This window comes from Scaptodrosophila lebanonensis, unplaced genomic scaffold (genome assembly GCF_003285725.1).
Source record: "Scaptodrosophila lebanonensis strain 11010-0011.00,11010-0021.00 unplaced genomic scaffold, SlebRS2 tig00000053-arrow-pilon, whole genome shotgun sequence".
NCBI classification, from domain to species: Eukaryota; Metazoa; Arthropoda; class Insecta; order Diptera; family Drosophilidae; genus Scaptodrosophila; species Scaptodrosophila lebanonensis.
Genome location: NW_022060548.1, coordinates 806,334 through 824,781, shown reverse-complemented (window position 1 = coordinate 824,781; position 18,448 = coordinate 806,334). Strand labels below are relative to the sequence as shown.

Here is an 18,448-nt window from a genome sequence, read left to right as displayed (position 1 = left end):
TAAGCGTATCTGAAAGCCATTCAGTCAAAGTTTTGTTTCCCGAATGCTGGCTACTTATACTAGTTTCTAAGGTCATACAATGCGTCTGACGTCAGCTAATGGACTGAGAACTCACAAAGTAATTATTTTCCAAGTTAATTATTAATATCAGATGAAGCAAAACCAGAGAGCTACTGAATTAATAATCTTCAAAACCTTTGCAGAATTACACAAGCAGATGTGTTATTCAACAAAGGTTCCAACTAAAATCCAATAATATTTGCCTATTTCGTCGGCCGACTATTAATATGAAAAGAAGAATTCAACGTAGCGTGGCGAATCATCAAAACACTTTTAACATATTTACAAAGAATACCGAATGAGTGTCACAGCCGATGTTGTCGAATTTTGCGACACTCGACGCTCGCATGATTAAAAAGCAAAGAAAGAAGAAAAAAAAAAACATGACAATAAGCAAATAAATAAAACAAAGGAAAACTTTGGCTCGGCCCTTGTCGTGCATGAAATATAAATACCGACGTGCAGTGCGAAACCGGAAAAGCAGAAAAACAAAACTAAGCAAAAACTTATATTAAACGCAAACAATAATAATATGATTCAAATGCATGTTCATTAATATAAGTATGTAACAATAAACAAAGAAATCCAATATGAGTCCCAAACTTGGTCAGACCAACAACAACAAAAACAACAAAGAAAATCCGCGCATGAGGGTTTGAAATTGAAACCAAAGGCAACAGATCCGACCCCACAAAAACCTGACGAATAATGTTGATGAATCATCTGAATGAATGAATGAGTGTTGTGGTTTTGTTGTTGTTGTTGTTGCAGCTGCTGTAAATGCCTTTGTGGTTGTCGTTGTTGTTGTTTTTATGTAGTTGCTGATGAGTTTTATGCGCGCGCGCCCTCACAGTGGACTCGACATTTAAATTCACTTCTTCATTCACACTTCTTTATCGCCAAAAGTATACCCCAGAGAGCTGTAGAGAAATAATAATCCAATTAGCTGACTTCTGTTACGCTTTTGCTTCTAATACCATTTGCATAAAGAAATGTTATCAACCACATAAGGAAGTCAAATTGATTTAATCAGTAAGAAGGAAGCAAATAAGAACATAAAAGAACAATTGAATAAATTCAAGAAAGATGAATCATTCAATATTGATATGTTGAAGGTCAGATAAAAGCAGCCGAATTTATTCATTAAATTGAATTAAATCATGTCCAATCATGATGCGCGATCTTCTGATGTAGGAATGCAGGAATTAATCAGTGGACGTTCAGCCAAAGAAAATTGTTCGCAGGAGAAGATGATGAAATTATGGAAATCTCAGGAGCTTGCTCTACAAGCTTTGCTGTGCCGTTCTGAATAACTCATTTACACTCCCTGGAGGAAATGAATTTATCTTTAGAAATTAATTTATTTGTACTCTCTATAAGATATAGAAGAATAGTGGCAGGAAAGTAAGCATCACCTTTTAGATAAATAGAAGATGAAGTCGCTAAGGAAATTCAGTAGCTTATTTGTTTAGTTGTTGGCAGTTATATAATAACAAAAATAATGTTTATCATTGTATTAATCACATCTAATATACTATACTATATATTATAATTATTTGAGATATGTGTGCCATCGTTATCTCTCTGTTCACAATTAGATATTTCTATCAACTTAAATTGCATTTTCTTGTCAAATTGTGTCACTGTGCCTGCCTCAACGTGAATTGCTTAGTTTTTTATTTATGGTTTTGCTGCTGTTGTTTTATTTTTGCTGGCGTTTTTCTTTTCGCTTTGAGTACATATTAAAAATTCAATTATTGATTGACAGCAGCAGCAGCAGCAGCAACAGCAACAGCCCCTCAACGTGTGTCTTGTTGTTCAACCTTTGGCCAAAAGGTGAAAGTGAAAACTTTTTCTGTTCGCTTTGAAAACAACAATAACAAAAAAAACACAAGCAATTTTACAATTTGTTTTGCGCTAAATGAACGGAAGTTGTTTAAGTTGAGTGGGTCTCATGTCAATGTACAGATATTGTTGTTGTTGTTGATGCCATTGTTGTGCATAGTTGTAGTTATTGTTGTTGTTGCTGTTGTCGTTGACTTGGCGCTTAAGGTCAGTGTCATATTTGGTCATTTGTTAGTGTCTGTATCTCTGTTTGTGTTTTGGCAAAAGTTTCGCTTCTCATTAATTTTAACTTTTCTGTTTTTGTTTTTTGTTTTTGTTGCTATTTCTACGGAAACTTTTAACATTAGGTTGGCAAACCAATTAATTTGGCAAAAACACGTGAATTTCAAATGAGCCAACTCATGACCAAATGTAGGTCTAGGAATGGCGTCAGTTGTTTAGGTGAGACTTTTCTTAATTGCAATTTCAGCTGTCCACTCCAAGGGGGTTTCTAAATTTCACCAATGATTCGATTTTACAGCACCAAGTGCAGTTTATTGGTAACTAAGATTTGCAGCAAAAGTCTCTAAAGTCTTTTTGACACCTATTAGAACAAGAGATAGACAGTGTCCTTAATTTTTATGTGATAAGTTTTTTAAGCAAATACAAATATATATTTCAATGAAGCAATCCAGACATGTAGGAGAGAGTTAAACTGAAACTAAACTGTTCAGTACATGCTGTTCTGTTCGAGGATTAGAGGCAGTCAAATGAGGAAGAAGAAGAAGCGTTAATTGTTAAAGACAAGTAGAAGAATAAATAATAATAGTCAGTTTGAGTGTATTGTTTATCTAATGGAGAACTTCACTTACGTATGTCCTTGTTCCTACAGAGATATGTGCTATACTATACGTGTACTACTTGTATATATTCATTTACGCGTATAGACTTCAATTTTATAATTTTTTTAAATCATATTAAAAAAAAAAAAAGTACAGACGAATTGATAACGTCATCCTTTTTTGAATTCGGTTAAAAAGGGGAAATTGAGTAACTTAACAAAAAATTAAATTCGTTCAATAAAGTATCTAAGAATAATAAGCTAATAATAATAATAATAATAATAAGCTTTTTATTTTCCTTTACAGGCTTTTCTTTTATACAGAATTGAGTACTACTCCTAATTCCATAGTTTTTTCTTCTTTAAAAATCACTTCAACATTTCCACTGCCGTTTTAGGTAACCCATTGCTGAGATTTCAAGCATCATCTGTCTTGCTTTTTTTTATAACTTTGCGCGAACCCTCAGCTTGTCCAAAACTGTCAATCAAACGGCAAAGCCGCTAGATATTTGAATTTAACTGAAAACTGAAGGCAAATTGATGGCCGCACACCTTAAATTTTTTCAGGCAGTGCCCCAAAAAAGAAGCATTTTGTTGTTGCTTTAATCAGATGGCAGTGCGCATTAATCTTGCGGGCTTTTAATGCGCACCGAGACCCCATAACCCACAGAGTCTAGAGTCCATTCTAGAGCACATTCATGCTGTTGTCGTTTCATTTCGTTACAAATCGTGTGCATTAGCATTATTATGCAATACATAGAGCATCTATATATGTACATATATTTATATTGGGTGGGTAATCAAAGCATAGCACGAACAAAGAGCGCCCAAACACGCAAATATTTGCATTTTTAATTAATTTAATTTAATTTTTAACAAACGCAACGAAGGAAATATATTCAATGTTCGTTGTTGCCTGTCCTCTTGAATATTTTGTTCTTGAACTTCTCGCCCATTAATTTGTATATACACATGTATGGCTGGCTGGCTGGCTGACTGGCTAGGTATAAATGTTTGTGCATGTTTGTAGTTGTGTGTCTGTGTGTTTTTTGCCATGTTTTTATTGCTCAACAAAATGTTTTTCTCGTTGCCAGCGTCGACGTTGTTGGGCGTGTGCCCAGAGAATGAGTCTAAAAATCGAGCGAAACATACGATATTTGGCCAAAGTACACGTGCTGGCGCCCTCTTCCCCCACCCCCCCACTCCGAACACACACACACAGGCTGGCATGCGTGGCCAGCAACGAACCGCACCCAAGCAGCCAACCTTATTAGCTTTTAGTGCCCACCATTTTGGCTTAATCCTTTTTAACCAAGCCAGCAACTTATTAACAAATTCTCTCACCACTTTGTAGGGTGGGGTATAGCCCGTATAGCCCGTTAGGACGTGTTCGTCCGATTATTGCGGCCTTAACCATATTTATGGTCAATAAAAAGCAACTTAATTTTAGCTTTTTTCTACGCTTCCTCGCCAAGATATAGCTCAGAACGATCGACTGTTGATCGTTGACCAACACTTTTCAGAGATTAGATTTCGCTTTTGTTCATTTTTGTCAGCTTACCAATTCGCCAATATAATCCCAAATTGCACACAGAGGATGTTATGAGTAATTAATTGCACAATTTTATTGATTATTTATAGCCCCCGATTACTATAATGGCGCCTACAAATGTACAATGAGTTTTGTAATACTATCAAGTCTAAGCATAAACAAAGCTCTTTGTTCATATAATATGTGGCACTGAAAAGCAAATTTATTGTTTGTCCATATTAAGGGGAATATAGCTAAATTATATATTCGACTTTATGTTGGCTGCCGATAATTTCTCGTTGCTGCAAATAGGCATACATTAATTAATCAAAGATGTTGTTTGAACTAGTTGACTCAACATCTATAAAATATTTGAAATGATTATTAAAATACAATTACAATGAAAGAGAATTCGATTTTTGTTCTCTGTATTAAAATGTTCAAACTAAACGCCCTTTTGTCATCGTTTAATGTCGGCCTGAGTATAAAATTCTGATTATTTCTATGGATTTTGATTTTATGCACTAAAATTTGTGGTTGTATTGCACATTTTTATAACGGCAATTTAAATTGAAATAAATAAGGTCAGCTTTGTGGAATTTTACAGATATTGGTGCTCATAAATGATCCGATAAATGGCATTGGCTATAGCTTCTTCTTCTACAAAAGTATTATAAAATAGCCAAATTTATTTAGCTGATTGGACATTGCATTGAGTGGGTTAAAAACATACAACCATATTTATTATTTATATATTCAACATTTTTTGATATGTTGCTTGTGACAAACGTCACTTTTTGAGCATTTCTTGTTTGATTAGCCGCCTCAGCAACTGAAACATTTCAAGCCAAAAAGAAAACTATTTTTATATCAAATAAACGTCACACAGCACGCACACTTATACATAGATAGGGAATCTTTGAAACGTTTACATTTATAATGAAATAAATTTTGGCAAAGAAATTCATATATACATATATATAGTCATATCTTCATCTGTATCTACAAGAACAACAATACGCCCCTGAGGTCTCTGAATCTCTGATTGACCAACCAAGTCATAAATAAAATAATCAGTTGTCAACTGGGAGAGAGAAAGACAGAGAGAGTAGCAAATTATTGTTGAATTTTTACTTTTTTTCTCAGCGCTGTCTGTTTGTGGAATTCGCTTTAAGGGGCGCATGTAAACATACATATATCTATGTATTAAAATATACATATATCGGTATATACATATGTACATATACTACACATATGTATATGTACATATATGTAGTGTCTGTATGTGTCTACACGCGCCTCTATGTATGCGGGCACTTATAAACTAAATTAAATAAAATATACAAAACTGTCGTGTTGTATTTTAAATCTTGCTATAAAATAAGCGCACAATGCTGAGCGTCGGTCAGAAATATCAGCAGCAACAACAATAACAAAAACAGCTAAGCAACAAATGGCAGACAATGAGCGACAACAGCAACAAATTAATCTTTTCACTTGCTTACATTTATCATTTTTGTTGAATTTAATTCAATTGCGCCAACGACTGACGACCGACGTCGACAGAGCCTGCATGTATAGTTGTTGTTGTTGTTATTGCTATTGTTGTTATTATTGTAATTGTACTCTTTGCCTGCGTTTAGTTGAACCAACGGTGCCTGGCTCCAAACTACAGTAATAACAACACCAACAACATAACGGACAGCAATCAAAAGCAAACTCGTTGAGCTCTCTTAAGATGTACTTTGTTATTGTTGGCGTCATTGTTGTTGTTGTTGCAAGTGCAGCTAATTGAGCTGATTATGAATGACTCTGTGGAATGTTCTCAATGAGCAGACAAATCTGAGACGGAGAGTGGACAAAGAGTGGCCCTCTCAATTAAAAAAAAGGACCTGCAGCCACCCTAGACAACGTTGACTACGAACGAGACGCCACACAGTGGGATAAACATTGTTTTCATGAAGAAGGAGGATAACAAAGTAGGAATTCAGGTATTTATAGTTGGCATAAACTATATAAAAAAAACTATATAGCCATCTGCCTATGACAGCCACTTATTAATCAGATACCTAAATTTTGCTTCGACTATTCTAATTCTGTTTAAAAATCAAATTTGTTCGTTTTCAATTATTTGAAAACACTCCGCTAATTTTTTAATAAATATGAATCAACTACTTGTTCTAAATGCATCATTATTTATAACTACTATATTTATGGCCTTATTATAACAAATTTTGGTAATTGGTGTAGCAGATAGGTGATTATTAATAAATCAAAACATATGTATATAAAATAATTTACGAAAATGTATAGAATCGTACCACAATGTGCTTCGTTCATGACAAACTACTTATATTGTGTGTGTATGTAACGGTAAAATATTTCTATTGTCATTACAATTTTGATGAATTGAAGTTGGGCGGGTTATTAACTACAGTTGTGTGACGAATGGCGATAGGGAGCGAGAGAGGAGAAAGAACTGAACAATATGCCAGCATTATAAACAATCAAAATGCAGCTCGCGACCCTCATTCGAGCAGCCAAGCAGAGCAGAGCAACAGCAGAGGTAGTTGCAGCAACAACACACCTTAAAACTGCACTAATACACAAATACACACAAAAAAACACGCAAGTAGAACGCACGCTGCTAAGGTATAACAACACGAACAACAACACAAGACGCGTTGTGCGTTTGTGTGTGCGTGTGTGTAGGTGTGGTAACGAAAATACACACACACACAAACAAGATGAAAACTATAAACATACGTACTATATACACATTCATATGAATGAAAACTCACCTTTTTGTCTCGTATTATTGTTACAGCACTTAATATTTAGCTTTTTGTTAGTTTAGTTATTGTTGTTGGCCTTAGCAGTTTATAAATTTTATGTATTTTCGCATAAAATCTTAACTGCGACGCCTACGTCGACGACGACGCCCTTTTGTTTGGCTCACACACACACGCAAACAAACAAACACACAATGTGACACTCACTAACACCAAACCAGCAGCAGCGTTACACACCAAATTCGTATTAACTTCACTATTTTGCCTTTTTTCCACTCTGCTGTGATTATGATAGATATTCTTTTGATTTTTCACTTCTCACACCTTCTCGCGATTTTCTTGTTACGCTCTATACTGCGCGCATCACAAAACTTGTACACAATGTTTACTTGATTGAGCAAATGGTGGCGTTGCGAGTAAAATTAAATATCACGACTTATTTTATATTCCAGCGTATTGTGCTCAGAGATGCGTGCAAATAGATGAATAAATAAGCTGCACTTCTCAGCAAATATTTATGAAAACTACCGTGAGACGGCCCGTCTTCCGTGCGTACCGCTATGCAAATTGTTAATGGCGAAGAGCACCGCAATGTGGCCGTAGTTAATTATAAATAAATACTGCTGTCCGCCTCCAAAAATACTGAATTTGGTGCTGAAAAGTGTGCACACACAATTAGATGTAAAAAGAGTATCGATACATATACTAGTTGCTTGTATCGGTGTACCTACAATTGGTTTAAATAGCATATGTTTTTTGAAAAGCAGTTAACATAATAAGCAATTATTTCGACATGAATTCGCACACATAAAAAACACTAATGAGCTTTTTAAAATCAATCACATGTCACTTAAAAATACTGTTTGAAGCTAGAAATATTGTTTATGTCCTTGTATTTATAAAACACTATCTTTAAAAAGCACAATAATAAAATATTCATATATATGCGAATTTGTATTTTGAAAACTATGTATATAAAACAACTATTTGAGATGCCATGGTGGCGAATTGGCGGTAAAATCTAGCGGCGGGAACTGCCAACCTGCTTAAAATGAAACTGGTGGTGATAAAATTCATATTCGATTACATTGCAGCGTTATCGAAATGAGGCATGTTGACTACTCGCTACTCGATTCCGAGACTCACTCGTACAAAATAGCTTCGATGGTACGGACGTGTCGCTGTGCGTGTGTGTATTCGACATTTGGCTGAGAAAATACTTAATTATACAATAAAAATTGTTGTTGAATACACAACAAATTGCAATAATCATAGAAGTGCAGTGTGCCGTCGGCGAATCGCGATTACTTTAATCCCAATTAGTTAAATTACGTGAGTTTTGTATGCAGCGAATGCGCTAGAGCGAGTCAGCAAATCAGTGCCTATCATATGTGTTGAGCGGTGTGAAAGAGAAGCAGAAGAGAAAAATAAATTACTTGCTGTAAATGCGACGGCGAAAATGGCTTAAAGATGGCAACAAAAATGAAAAAAAATAAAATGCGGCGTGTGTGGTGCCTGAATAGTGAAATTTAAAACAAATGCAGAAATAATTACACAAAAGTTTATGAAATTGCCGCCCCAATATATGCACACATATATACACAAATATATGTGCATATGCATGTGAAAGAAAAGCAAAAAAAGAGGCTGCTGTCTGTGTTGTTCAATAAGAAGAAGCAGCAGTCGCCGTCAGTGTGAATGTGTGTGTGTGTGTCTGTGTTGTGCCACCGTCGTCGCATATAAAAAGCAGCTGAAAATTAAATAAAGAGAATATATACATACATATACATGTATGTATGTGTGTATATGTATAAAATAATAGAAGTGTGCAAGGTTTAAATAATAAATTATATGTGTGTGTTTTTTCTATTTCTTGCAGCACTAGAGTTAAATAATTTAACAACAACAACGAAGCATAGTTATAAATTAAAGTGAATAAAAGTGCAAGCCAGAGTGCATGGGTGTGTGTCTCTACATAAATTCTACATACATACATATGTACATAAATATAAAACCAACCAACTGCTGTGGATCTTTGTCGTCGTCTTATATTTGCATGTCTTCCTCATCCAACAACAACAACACATCCACGTTGTGTCGTGGCGCGTTTTATTCCATGTTCTTCTTTCTCTTTAATATTTTTCGGAATGCACAACAACAACAACTATAACACAACGAATGGAATAAATACTAAAGACTGTCGTGAAGTTTAAGGCGGTTGAAAAAAAAAACTGCACGTATTGCATATTAGTAGCGGCAACTAACGGTAAAGCCTCTGTAGCGGCAGCGCAGTGGCAGCGCAGTTGCTGAATGCGCGAAATGTGAGTACCAAAACCTTCAGTTATTGTTGTTTTAATATATGTATTCGCATTTCTTTTGGCTAAGCCTGACTTTTTTTTCCCACAAAACACAAGTCAGGCGAGAATACTTCTGAGGAAATAGATATTTCTGTGTAGGATTTTTTCATTGTTCGTATTTATAACACAACTTGCTTGTGCATTACGTGCGGTTAGTTTAACATCATAGCTCGTACAGAGAGCGGAAATGAAACATGCGGTTTTAAGCTGATAACTGTTGATAATGACGGAAGCTTATACATAGTCCATAGTTTGTTTATCTCTTTAGTATGCTTATATAACAGTGTGTACACTTTAAGTGTGTGATAAATTGTTGTTTATATGTGTAACATTTGACCTTCTCGTTGAATGCAATCGGCTTTTATATAGCGGTACATTATATACACACTTAACCCTTTTAGTGTACAGGGGCGACATTTGTCCCAAATGAAGATATCATTATTAGGCGAAGCTAAAATGCAAAAATGTTGTTTTTAAAACAACTTAATGAATAAATTTTAAGATAAAATCTATTAAATATTATAAATCCATTTGATGGCCTAAACGTACCGAAAATTAAAAAAAAACGAATACCCACCATTTACATATGTATCTCTTCTTTCGTCGACTTTCTAAAGAAAAACATTTTGCAATTCGCTTGAAATTTGAGATATTTTGCAATAAAATTGTCCATATACATACACACATACATACATATGTATGTACATACTTGTCCGACTGTTCAACTTTCAAAATCTGTGCAATACGCATTTGGCATACAAAAGAGCAGCTTTCCGGTCATTTACATTTTCTGCAAATATTCTTGTTTTTGTTGTTGTTAGAGGCCATCAAAAGTCGTGTAGTCTGTCAGGTTGAGACAAGGTGCTGCATGCAAAGACAAGAGTCGAATACAAAAAAGGAAAATCCAATTAAAAAGCAAAACAACACGCCAAAATTGTGGACAACAAACAAATGCTGTAAGACTTTTAACAGACTTTTGATTAAAAAAAAAAAATTGCAATTATAGCAACTAGTTGGACTTGGTTGGCAAGATCGGCACATAAACATGTACACATACATATGTATGTATGAACTAGACACACATGTGAGAGAACAACGAAGCGCAACAATAAACGAACAGAAAGTAGAGATGAGCAATAAAGACTTATTTCGGGGACAGCCACTCGATCAGATTTTTCTTATTAAATGCATATCTCTGTTATTTTATTAGAATACATACCTAAACTATATTGTCTTGGATGTATAATTCTGTATTATAGAATGTTGCTTTATGCTAGAACTAATAGGGTAATATGTTTTTAGCCATGATTGCCATGATGGATTGTTTTATTTTCAAAGTGTAGAGAACGAATTAGGTTAACGTAGCTTTGAGAGCAGTTTTATAGACTAAAAAATGTCTTGGGGTCTACAAAGTGGGATGGAAAATCATTATTGCTTTATTCAAATCGATTGATCGATTCCTTTCCTTTAAAAGTGTATTTTGGGATCAGTTTTAAAAAATAAAAACTGTATTGTCGTGCGATTAATAACTAATCACTTTCTTCGACTAGTAAATATGATTGAATTTGAAGATTATATGAGTTGAAGTAACAGCTTTTGACATTGGTTCGTTGTATTGCTTTTGCAAAATAAGTATGTATTATTGTCAATAATCTATTAATCATGCTGTTGTGCTTTTAAAAAAATAGCAGCTCCATCTCTAACAGTTCGATATGTTTCGATTCTCCTTTAAAAGTTGGTGCAGCTCTTTTGCTGTTGTAGCTGGAACAATTGTTGTAGTTAACATGCAACCCACGCAACATAGATACAGTTTTTTTTCCTTTTGGATATTGTTGATTAGTAAATATGTATGTATGTATGTATACCTTTGACTTGAGAATTCATTTCTCTTTCCATTTTGCTTTAGAGTTTTTTCGGCGGCTGCTGCTGCTATGTTGCACATTCCATGCCACAAAAATTGCCGAAAGAGAAATCCGTAAGAAGAAAAAAACTGCGCACTCACAAAGGCAGATAAGGCAGATACAAAAAAAATAATTGGAGAGGCAAAAACGTGGCAACTAAACAAAAATAAGTTCGGCTGTTGTTGTGGCTGCTGTTGTTACTTTGATTGTTGTTGTTGTTTTAGTTATTGAGGCGACTGCGGCAGACATGCCGCTGAGCTGGCAACGTTGTGGATACACACGAAAAAGCGAAGAAGAAGAAGAAGGAGGAGGCAAAATCAAGTAACAACGCTACAACAACAATGTTGCTGAGAGCGTGCCAAGCAAAAGCTGGTCCTTCCTCTATCTCTTCGTGTTTGGCTCCAACTTCATCTCATCGGAGAGCGTGTGTCTGAGAGAGTGTCTGCGTTTGTTTGCTAGTGCCTGTAGCGGCTGGCATGTTGTGTTTGTTGTGTTATCTTTTCTTGTGCATTGTTTTTGTGGTGCTGCGGCAACTACGCCCCCCGCTCCCGCACCACCCAACCCCATCTGCACGGTTGCTTGTCGCAAGTCGTTGCAGCTCACTGCACTCGTTGCCGCAGCGGCTCATCATCAACAACAACAACTACAACATATAAATATACATGCACACATACATACATATGTATGTATGTAAAATACCGTTGCCAAAGTTTATGGTGTTTAAGTAACTTTTTCTTTGCTTTATTGCGGTGTCTTCTTCCTGCTTCTGCGTGTTCATTGCGTTCCTGTCGGCAGTCCGCAGCTTAAAGCGTTCTCATAGATGCTTCAAATTGGAAAAAGTAGTTGGGTTTGTTTAAAAAAAAAAGAACCTAATAGTTGTATTTAACATATGCGCAAAACCTGATCTTCTATATATATGTAACGTATCCGGTTTCACGACCTATGCTTAGATTTAATCAGCAATTAGGCTTTACCGCTATTTGGAAACTGATTGTTTTTAAATTATATTCGAAGATTATATTTGATGAATAACCGGCTTATAAATGAAAATGAGTGTTCAGTCTTAAAGTCTCAGCCTTAAAGTGGAATCACATCACCGATATCCCAAATATTCTACTACTCCATAACATTGTTAAATTACATGTTTGTCTGCTAGTTATTTTAATTGCCACTTTTTATTATGATTTGTTATCTTTATTTACATATATAGAGTATACGAAATATAGTTTTTATTGTTGATAAATATTGACTAGCAGCAAATATCTCTTTGTCCGCTTGTTTTGGGCTCCTCGCAACGTGGACACTCTAGAGCATGTCTAGTAGTCGCAGTATTAGTAATTCTTATAATATCCCGATTGTTTTTATCAAATTAATCGAATGAAAAGACACTACAACTATTTTTAGCGACCAAATTATTGAAACGTTGAGAAAGCTCAACATTCATTTATAACGATTGCTAAAATTATAAAAAATAAATAAAAGTATTAGAATGTATCGAAATATAACATTTAACAATCTAAAAACCTTCACTTCGTACAGGTATTATCTGTAAATATCGAATTTGTGCTGCTTGAACTTAATAAGCTGCTCAAAAAAATTGTGAAACTCATTGAAGCGGAAACATATACAAATGAATATAGCTTAGTAATATATAGATTAGTTATAACAAAATTTAAACTGAGATCTAATCTAACGTAATCATTACATGGTCTTATAATTAAAGCATAATAACATAATATAGGCATAAATATTTCCCAAAATTCAACTGAGAATATCTGAAATATGTGTCAATAAAAATATAATAGACTTACTTACTTACTTGGAAACTACAAATTGAAGATTTGACCGAAACACTAACTGAAACCGCTGCTTTATAAATATTCTTCAAATAAAATTTCACCAATTTTCTATATTATTACATTACAAATTTTTTTTTATTTTAAATAACATTCGTTTTAAATTGGCTTTATTGTAGTCCTTCTGAATCATTTTCTAGTTTCTGTGAATGACTTTTATTTCATGGCGTTTCATATATCTCAGGCATATTGCCAGCCACATGGTTCCAATGTTGTGTATAACAAAATGTATCTGTTAGATACAAAAATAGTTGACTGGCTGACTGCATTTTGGAGGTCTGTTTAAGCGGAAAGAAGCAGAAACAATGCCATAAATACAGAAAATATTTTACATACACACACACACATGCACAATATATGAAAAAGTTAAACAAAAATAAATGGCCAACAAGAACAGCGAGAAACGATTTTACGAAATGCAATTGAATTTTCCACCTTGTGGAAGAGAGGATGGAGGGAGAAGATTGGGAATGGGGAATGGCAGCCAATTGAATTACAGCTGCCCTGTCTTACAAACATATGCATATATATTTATATATATTACATATACATACATACATATGTATTGCCTATTGCCTTGCCTTGTCTTGTCTTTGGCCTGCGTTGCTTAGCTCTGTAAAATGTTGTTGACTGTTTAGAACTTAAACTTAAATTTAGACACAGTTTGTGGGGAAGGCAGCGCAGTGGCGAGTGAGGGGGCAAGTAGTGTCGAGTAGAGTGGCGATTCTGTTGACTGCACGCAGCTAAAAAGTTCAAACGCAGCTGCTGCCTGAAAACGAAAATAAACCAAAAGGCCAAAACGGAATGAAAATGTAAAAAGGCATTTGTTATAGAGATATGCACACACATGCATACATACATACATACATATTTATATACGAACGAACAAACGATTTTCGAATGTTGCAGCAGCAGCAGCAACAAGAACGAGCAAACAACAACAACAACTACCACAGCAATGCCCAAAACAAGCATAGCAACAAATTCATGGCGAAGCCATTAAAACTCACATTGTTGTTGTTGTTGCTGCTGCGGCTGCTACTTTTAATTTTTTTTCGTTTTTTTCTATACATGTTTCGTCGCTGTCTTCGTCTTTGACTTTACACACATGCGTAAATTGTCTGTATGTGTGTATGTGTTTTTTATTATTTTTATTTTTTTGACAGTTGAATGAACTCGCTGAGCTATACAAACAACAACCACACAGCAGACATTTATTATAACAACAACGTAAACGCAAAACAAATACAAAAAGACCACGTCGACGTCGAACAACAACTACAACAATAAAAGTAAAGCAGAAGCAGCGTTGAAGATAAACGCAGCAGCAGCAAAAACAACAACAAGGAACGAACGCCAATTGAGCGCCAAAGTTGAAGAGCGGGAGAGTGTTGTGTGAGGGAGAGAGCATGCTTCATTTTCTCAGTCAAGCCACAAAAACCAATTTTGTAGCTAGAAAAAGTAAATGGAAAAAAGAAATAATAATGCACAAACAACAACAACAAAATGGAAAAAACGAAATTGAACTGCGTGCTGCAGGCCGACACAGGTTCGTTGTTGTTGTTATCGCCTGCTTTTGGGCTTGTTTGAAAAGCGGAAGGGGAGAGGCCAGACAGCAAATGGAGTTTGGAGTTTAGAGCTGTTATTGCCGCCGCATTGCACACTGGGCTAGAAATTAAGAGAAAAATACTCATAATTCTATTCTAACGCTCTCTTAATTAATCCAAATGCTTTGTGAACTTCGTTATTGTTTGCTTTATTTTTTATTTACTTTTTCTAAACTACCAAATATGACAATATTGTCGTGCCAATGTGCACGGACAACTCCCAACTGGTCACAATCCACTTTTATGTTTATATGTATAAATGCAACTATTAAATACAGATACATTTTCTGTATGTCCGAGGGAGCGTCTTCAGCAAGTTGGTGGGTGTTTAGACAACAAAATACCAAAAACAAGCCGCAGCGACTTGTTTGTCTACAAACAAAAAACCCACACACTACTAAAAACAAAATCAACAACAACAATAGGTTGCACTATGATGGTATCTTTGTATCTGTAGTGTTTTGTCTCCACAAAAAAAAAAAGTATTTCTTTCTTGTTTCTGTTTGCGCGCTTCCAGCCCAAGCTAGTCTTTGTTTTCAATCTTTTACCTAGTCGCGCTTCCATTGCTAATATTTTATTATTTCTTTCTTTTTCCTGGGTATCTGGTGCAGCCTAAGGTCGTCATTGTATGCAATGTTGCCAATTTTCACAATAGTTGGCTGTTTTCACTCTCTGCGAGCAAAAATTATAGGGATTTCAAGTTGAAAGTGTTGCCCATAGCGTAAAAAAATTTAACTGTATTCATAAAAATATATTTCGTTAAAGAATTTAATATTCCTCAGTACATTTCGTTTGCATTATATTCACTACAGTTTCAATCATCTTGCTTGATTACTTGTAGACATTTCCTTTCACGCTCAGTTTTGCTATTCAAACGATTTTACTGAAATATTTTGTAAAATAGCTAAATATATTTTTATTTATTATTAAAATGTTTAATTTATATATTAAATTCATCCATATGATGGACAGAAAAACTTCCAAATATATACAAATCACTTCCATTTTCACGTGAAATAGTGCGCCATAATAATACTTCAGATTGCCAACATGTTTTTCATAAGATTTAAGGGGGTCCATAGGCCCACACATCATTTAATTTCTTTACGTTATATTCAGATGTGACCCCCATCTTATAGCCATAAATAGTTTCCTTAGGCGTGAGAAATAGAATTCCAAAAGACGACGAATCAACAATAAAGACTATCAAGGTAGGCTTGTTAAAATAATTTTCCAACACTTTTTATTGAAAAGTCTTTCAAAACCCTTGCCTTCGCTGTCAAACTATACTTACGTCCACAATTGAGGGTATATTTCTCATTATTATTTCACAGCTCATTGTGTTCGGTTCCAGCTATTTTATTTATTTATTTAAATCTAATTAATTTAAATATTTAAATTTTATTTTTATGAACAATTTTCATATTTTTGTTTCTTTGACGCAAAAATCGTCAATTCTATTGAATTTACTATTAAAACACTATAAAAGTTTTTTCTTGCGCAGTAAATCAGTTTTTGGGGTATAAATGCGATAGGCAGAAGTTGACGTTGGGAGTTTTTAATTTGAGTAAGTTTCACAAAATGTTTATTTTTGTTTTATTTATGTTTAATATATTCTAGTTTTAATGATAACAAATTTTCATTTCCATTGACTTTGTATAGATGCACAATTTTCCGGTTATATGTTCAAATTACTATAATTTTTCGCACGTTATAATAACAAATTATGCTTTTGCTAATATACAAAAAATTAATAACAAAAGAAAATTGACAAGAAAGATATTAATATTATAAATATTAATAACTCCTCAGAGAACAGTGATAAAATGAAAATAATTTGCAATAGTAACTAATTTAAAAAGAGACCTTTCAAAGAGGATCTTATATCTTATAAGTAACCTTGACCTTTTTTTAAAATCAAAACATACTTCAATTGGAGCTATATAAAGCTGCTAGAATATGATTGTTTCTTTCATAAATGTTGCTTTTCATTTATCTCGTACTGGTCGCCATTTGTTGTTGCCGTTGCTTTGGCAATTCTTCTTGATTTGTTCATTTATTCAATCAGTTGCAGTCATCAATTGCCATTTATATGCACACAAAACAAATGAAATAAAACATTTTTCCTGCTCAATTTGAATACTAACTTCTAAATACTATATTAAGGGAATCATACATACAATAAAAAATATCACCATTACCCAAATGGCGAAGTCCTCTCCCATAGAACCCATCGAACTCCTTTGTGCAACCCTCTTTCAAATTCCGTTGTCACACATTTTTCCATTGGTACAACACCAACAACGTTTGTGCCAATTTAAGCTTTAAATTTGGCAGGAAGATCGATGAAATTTGCGGTTCTGATTGGCAGTTGTTGTTGTTTTGGTTTTGCTTTTGATTGACGTATCGATTTTCAGTTGCATGTGAGAGATGGAGATAGGAAATGTTGGAAGCTTTCCCACGACACAAATAGCACAAATGCTGCAGATACATAGTATGTGCGAGTATGTATCTCACAGATAGCTCTGTCAACTGATATCTCACACCGTTGTTTTCATAACCTGAACGTCACACAAAGTGAAGCTCATGTTCAGAAATCTAATATATATGATAAAGTAAAGTGCAAGGCAAGTCTGAGGTCTTGCAGCTCATATGGCAAGAAATGTTGCCACAGTTATTACTGTTGGTATTGTTGTTGTTGTTGCTGCTGCTACCGTGCTCCAGTTTGTTGTGCAATTTGTGCGGCGAGTGAAAATTACATTTTTGCTGCCAGCTGTCTGCCTGACTGCCTGCCTGTAAGAAAAATGAAAATGAGTTAAAAGAAATGAAGAAATATGTTTGAAAATGAAGTAAAAGCCAAAACAAAAAAGAGTGGCAACTTTTTTGCCACGTTTCTCGTGTTGGCCCAAAACTGAGACAAAGTGGCGGCGCTATTCGTCTGTCAGTCTGTCATGAAGTCAAGGCTGGCAATGGAAAATGCCTTCAGGCACATTTTATTTCGAAACAAAAAAACTTACTTTGGCGCACCGAAGACCAAACACCCAGCCTAGCTTTTCTGAAGCATAACTAAGGAAATATTCAAGATTTCCCTTTAAGTATATGCAGGTAGCTATTATAGAGCTAATTTTTTAATTGAAATGCTATAAGACTTCAAAATCATTCAAAAACAACTTTAAATTTAACAAAACATTGTTCAGGAATAGAACATTCTATATATGTATATACTATATGTGCAATAAGAAAAATTTCTTCAACTGTTTTTATTTCAAGATATCCGTGAAAAAGTCAATTCATTCTTAGAAATTATGGCAAATGCTTAGAATGAAACCCAAACATAAAATTTTAAATCGATTTGCACTTCAATTCAATCTCTAAGGATAAAACCTCAAAAATCCGAAAATCACATTAAGAGGTCTAACAATTAGTTAATCGATTTGATTAAAAGATAATACTGGGTCTAAATAAGTGAGGGTTATGTTTACTTTAAAAGACCCTCCAAAAACAACGCATTTCGATATTATTTTATTTGTGGAACACACTCCAATTCTAACTATAAGACCATCAAACTTCCTTCGACTTAACTTGTATCTCTAAAGCAACAAACTTTAAAGATGAATCATATATATATATATATATATATACAAACATATATATATATATATATATATATATATATATA

General features: G+C 34.4%; 2 protein-coding genes across 4 annotated transcripts in view; one reads left to right on the top strand and one right to left on the bottom strand.

Moving 5' to 3' along the window:
• The window catches only part of LOC115623319 (transmembrane and coiled-coil domains protein 2), a 33,402-nt gene extending 25,801 nt beyond the window's left edge, over positions 1-7,601 (bottom strand). Inside the window, exon 1 of the mRNA XM_030517580.1 lies at positions 7,058-7,601. The gene's annotated coding sequence lies outside the window, so the exon portion shown is untranslated. The remainder of the gene's footprint in view (positions 1-7,057) is intronic.
• A 612-nt stretch (positions 7,602-8,213) lies between these two features.
• The window catches only part of LOC115624317 (histone-lysine N-methyltransferase, H3 lysine-79 specific), a 63,262-nt gene continuing 53,027 nt past the window's right edge, over positions 8,214-18,448 (top strand). For 2 of the 3 annotated variants that reach the window (XR_003995452.1, XM_030518946.1), the window contains exons 1-2: positions 8,214-8,380; positions 8,928-9,369. The gene's annotated coding sequence lies outside the window, so the exon portion shown is untranslated. The remainder of the gene's footprint in view (positions 8,381-8,927; positions 9,370-18,448) is intronic. The other variant, XM_030518947.1, reaches the window with a different exon arrangement.